The following is a 6,000-nucleotide window of genomic DNA, read 5'->3' as shown; positions in this document are numbered from 1 at the left end:
TTAAAACTATAGTAAGAGGTTTATATAGAGTAGGGTTATATAGTTCCTTTTTTATCTATTTAATTAAGTCCTATACCTAGCTATTATAGGTCGGGGTAAGGGGCTCTTAGATAGTCCTTTAATTTTCCTAGTATTATTAGTCTTATTTCTTTTTTAACTAATAGTGTTTCTTTTAGTCCTCTTATTTTATCGTATAATATCTTTAAGAAAAAGGGGATAGGTATCGAGATTTAGTAGATAGTATATTTATAAGGGCGGATTCTTTTATATCTCTTACTATTTAGACTACTATTTAATAGGGAGAGGGTCTTAAAGCGTCCTCTATATTTATAGCTACTTAGCGTCAGAATATATCTTATTAGTTAGTTACCTATATCTATAACAAGTTTAATAACTATAAGGTATCTTAGGTATTAGTATCGTACCGGTAAATAAATAACAAGTGTATATTAATATATATAAAAATCCAAGGTTCAGTTTAAAGGTGTTTAAAAGTATATATTATAAAGAGTGTCTATAGGTTAGAATATATATTACCTTCTAAATAACCCCTGGTTTATATCTGAAAAGAGTCTATCCCTTAACCGGGATTACTTATACCCCCTGATTTCCCCCTATACTTCTATAGTAAAAGTCTACGAACTAATACTAGTAAAACTTCTTTTAAAAACAAAAGGTTTCTAATAACTGTAAAGGAAATAAAGAGAGAACGTAGATATAATAATAGGAACTAAAGATATAACGAAGTAATAAATATCTGACTTATATATATTAGTAGCTAGAATATCTCTAGTTACTATCCGAAAGCACCTCTCTTATTATACGAGGATATAAACAAATCGTAATTTATAACTAAACTACGTCTTAAAGTATAAAGAATACATATAAACTTATAGAGAATTAAATAATATTATTATTAAGTTAATATAAGGTTCCAGGGAGTTAGAGGGTTAATGTTTTATCTAGTAGTAGTTAATAATACAGAGGTAGAAGATAATAGTAATAGCTAAGCGATAATAGTAAATAATATCGTATTATATCTGAATCAGGCCTGAATTATATACGTCTATTTATATAAAGATAACCTCCCCTTTAAAATCTTTTCTTTTCTCTATTAAATAATAATAATAATAATAACTGTAAGTTCAGAATTAATAGTATTTACCTTAGAGATTCTCGCTAACTAGGAGATTTCTTTAAAAGATATTAAACAAATTAAGTAATTTAAGAGTAAATATATCTTATCCTAAGAGCTAGCGTAGTAGTAAAGCTCTTTACTAATACTAATTAGTGCTAATTCCCTGCTCTCCTAGTGCCCTCCCGGCTACGTTCCGTATATAGTACTATAGATATATTAATCGTTAGAAGAAAGGTAATCTAAAACTATATAAATTCCAGAGTTCCGTAAGCTTAAAATACTAATATTACACTAAGAACAAGGATAAATATAAACTTATAAGTATCCCCTAATCTAAGTCCCTTTTATAACCCTTCTAATAATAATCCTCTATAACTAACAGAAGTAGATCCTAGTATATATAGCCCTTAAGTATTATACCTTTACTAATACCTTTACTAGTAGAGATATAACTGAACTCCTTGAAGCTAGTACCGCCCTTTAGAACGTTATCTCTATTACTAAGGCTAATATACTAAGAGATATATTATTAGTTATAGAGGTTATATTAGCGGAGGTCTATACTATACGTAATAAGATAGCTAGAATTATAGAACAGAATACTATAAGTATTTCCCTTCTTTAACTAACTCCCCTTACCTCCTTTTATAAGACGTGATCTAATACCTTACGTTATAAGTGATACTTATAGTGTTATAGAAGTTAGGAACTATATTAAGGAAGCAGAAGGCTCTACTAGATAGTCCGGGTCTATTAAAGTATTATATAGGGATAAGTACTTAGAGGAATCCCAGAGGCGATTTAAAGGAGAATTTAGCTAGTAGTCTTAGTAGTTCTAGTTCTAATAATAGAAATAGCTTAAGTACTTACCTTTCTAGCTTTATTACAATTAATTAGCCCCCTAGGGTAAAGGAGAGTAGTAATAGTGCTCCGGCACTTAACTTAACTTCTTTACCTTCTTCTCTTTAAGGGGAAGGAGAAACTACTAATAGTAGTCTTAAAGAGAATAGCACGTAAAAGTAAGGGGTTTCCGGCCTTATTTCGGATTAGTTTCGTAATTAGTTCTTCGTAGTAGTATCTTCTCTATACTTTTATATAAGAGTAGCTCTCTATAGCGAAACCGGTAATTAGTCCCTATTAAGGTATTATTATAAGGCTGCCTATTAGCGCTTTAAATCAGAGGGTAATTATCTTAAAATAAAAGTTATTCCTATTATAATATCTTACTTAATTATAAAGAAATAAATAAGTAATAAAAGAGAGTTATAAGGAAATTAATATAAGAAAAATAAGCGAACACGTTAGAACACTTCTACTACAGGTCTAAATCGACCTCGTCTAACCTCTCTACTTATCTCTCTACCTTTACTATTAACTAGTTAGTATTAATAAACTCTTAAAGAGCCTTATTTAGACCCGCTTTCGTTATAGCGTTAGTAGGGTTACTTACTCTATCGATCTATTATATCTCTATTAGTTCCCTACGCTTATATAATTAACGAATTGCTATAATATTAATTATTAAACGTTTCTCTTTCGTAGTACTAAGTTTAATAATATATTTATAAAGAGACAGAGAATCAGTATAAACTATAGTAGGAAGCCTTAGGAGGCCTAGCTTATTAATTACTATATTAACTATAGTTACTAGAGATATTAATATATTAATCCCTACTACTATAGTATATAATTCCGAAGCGAGTATAGCTTAAGTAACTCTATTATACTTTATAGAACTTATATATATTAGGTTACTAGAAAGAGAGAACCCTTGAAACTCTTCTGATTTAATTCCGATTACTAGTATAAAACCGATCTAAGAGTTAAGGTCTTTATTATTCGCAAAAGATCTATTAATAAAAGTATAGATCTTTATAGAACTTAGGTCTATAGGAACATACTATAAACCTCTCCCTAGGTTTTCTATCTATTACTTAAGACATAGATTTAGGGCTTTAATATTATTAAGTATTAGATCCTAGTGCTATACTACTACTAATAGGTTAAACATAGCTTCTAGCTAATAAATTATTATAAGGTAGGCTCTACGAGCTTATTACTTTACGTAAGCTTTCTTATAATCTCCCTTAGTAATATCAACTTACTTAAGCTTTATACCTTAACTCTTCTGAGATATATAGAAGCTACCCTTTTTTATACGGATAGTGCACTTATTAAATATTAGCGATTCGGATCGGTTTAAGACTTATATTAGCTTAGTTATAAATCTGGCTTGATTAATCGCTTCTTATTCCCTTACTAGGAATATCTTATCTCTTAGAATAAGAGTATTATCTATTTATATTCCTACGATTCCGAACTTATTAGTTCCTTTAGTACTTACTAAGAAGTATAGGTCGTAAGTTAACGTCTTTATTTAAAGGCTTTTTATATAATACTTATAATATATATTAAACTAATAGTTTCTAGACTTAAGTATACTATATAATAAAAGTACTACTATAAATATTATTCTAAGTAGAAACTCATTAGTAATCTCTTCTAGTAGCTATGTAAATATCTTATAAAGAAGCTTTATTACTACCTAGGTATAAGCTTAAGTAATATCCTATATTACTAGCTTTAATTTAGGGTTATTCCGGATGTGTTCCAGATAGCTAAGTGCTATAGCTAAGTATATAATAAGTCTTTAATTAATCTGTTAGATTATTAGTAATTAAGTTAAAATCTCTCGTTTACCCTTATTATTAAAGTATTAAATAATAAGCCTAGATTTCTTATATAAGCTTACTATCTCTTTGCTCTTAATTTCATCTATTATTCTGGACTTAAAGATATATTAGCCTTTTACTCTAGGGTTATCTTTATAAATAGGGATAAAAATACCTCTTTTAATAAAAGCTTTATATTCTACTTAATAGGATCTTTAGAATAGTAGTCCCGGGGTTATAATCTTACTCTCTAATCGTAGCTAGATAGAAAGCTCTTAATCTCTTATCTATTTCTTTATTAAGAACGCCTTAGTATTATATACTATATATATCCCGGTATTATATTTATTATTAATTATTAGTAGTTCATTAATCTGCTCTATAAATAGGATCTTAATACAGATAAGTTTTAGTACTAATTCAGATATCTTCTAAGTTTATTATTCCTAATATTAAGTATCTTATAGTAATTTTTCTTTTCTTTACTTAACGCTAGAGCTATCTGTAATAAATAGTTAAATAGAAGTAAAACAGAATATCTGTATTCTACTATTCTTTATATTAATCTTATAATCCTTATTATTTATTCCTAAGAAATTATAGGGTCCCTCCTACTTCTTAGATTTCTCCCTTTAGATAAGTACCTTATTATTAATCTGAAGATTATAAATATAAGTAGTTCCGGGGCTATTTTAGGTAACTAATATATTATTAACTTTATATGTAGTATAGAGCTTATATATAGCTTCTATAGCTTTCTTAATAGTCGCTGCCTATTATTCGACTAACGGATTAAGAGGATCTAATTCCGTTATCTTAGGGTATACGCTAAAGACTAGTAACGTAGGGACTAAGTTATTAAGCTTAGCTATATTATTTATAGCTTTAATAGCTATTTATAAGTGTTTCTTAGCGTTAAGATCTTTATATTCTTCCGTGACGATTTTATAAGTATAGCGAAGTAAATAGTAATATCTCTTTATCTTACTAATAGAATAGTATACCTCTACTAAAATAAGTTTAGAGATAGTTCTAACTGACTTAAGTAAGCTTCGAAACTCCTTAGAGTTAAAGTTAGTTCTATAGTTATAGACTAAGAAGTTAAGTAGTCTTAAATATATATCGATTTATATAGCTTTAAATATATTAAATATAGATCAGGCGGATACTAAACCGGACCTTTTTTAGAGCTATCTCGCTACCCTGAATCCTATCGCCTTATTAAATATATGGAGAGTATACTAATCGCTAAATATTATAATATTAATATAGACTATATAATTAAAGTTAATATTATCGTAGAGTCTAAATCGGAACTAATACGGAGCGTCTACGTGTTTCTAGTAATACTTATATATCTCCTTCACCTATTATATAATATCGGAATCTAGTATATAGCCTACTTAGTCTAAAAGATATTATAAATATTGTACTAATAGGTAACTAAATCGCCTGTAGAGTCTACGAATCTCTGTTTCTATTAGGTGATAAGCTAATATATCTCTATCTGAATACTCTAATAATTAGTAATATTAATCTAAAAGAAGCTATATATACCTACTTTTCCGGATAATCAAGTACTTAATATCCCCTTGAACCAGGGTATTAGTAAGGTTATTATAGTAGATCCCTAGCTTATTAAGCTATTAAAGACATATTAAGAATAGTATATTAGTATCCACGATTATAAATTCTAATTATCTGATAAGTATATCGATTATAATAGTTCTTAATACTACCCTTATACTAGCTCCGAATTAGATCTGATAACGTCCTACTTCTCTTTCGTCGAATATAACTTTCCGGGTCTATTATAAAGCTTATAACTAATTAAGACTACTTATATTTCTCTTTAACGCTCTAGTGTTAATTAAAAGACCTTGAAAAACAGTCTTAGACTATTAAGTAATAAAAGCTTCTATTATTATCTTAAGCTTAAGTTACTCGATTATACTTTAAAGGACGTGAATTACCTTACGCTCCTCGAGGTACTAGAGAACTTACCTTCTGTTATACTCTATTTCCGATATATAGAATATAGTAATAAAGTGTACTATTCTATCTCTATCTTTTATATCTGCTTTAGTATTATTAGAACAGTTGTTATTATCTTTTATAGAAGTATCAGAATTATCCTTTTTATAGTCTTCACCAGGTCCCTTAAACTAGTCCTAATTAAGCTCTAAATCT

Source organism: Cadophora gregata (assembly GCF_030347475.1).
Source record: "Cadophora gregata isolate MNR1 chromosome Unknown scaffold_8, whole genome shotgun sequence".
In the NCBI taxonomy this organism is placed as follows: Eukaryota; Fungi; Ascomycota; class Leotiomycetes; order Helotiales; family Ploettnerulaceae; genus Cadophora; species Cadophora gregata.
Note: the sequence above shows the minus strand (reverse complement) of the source record.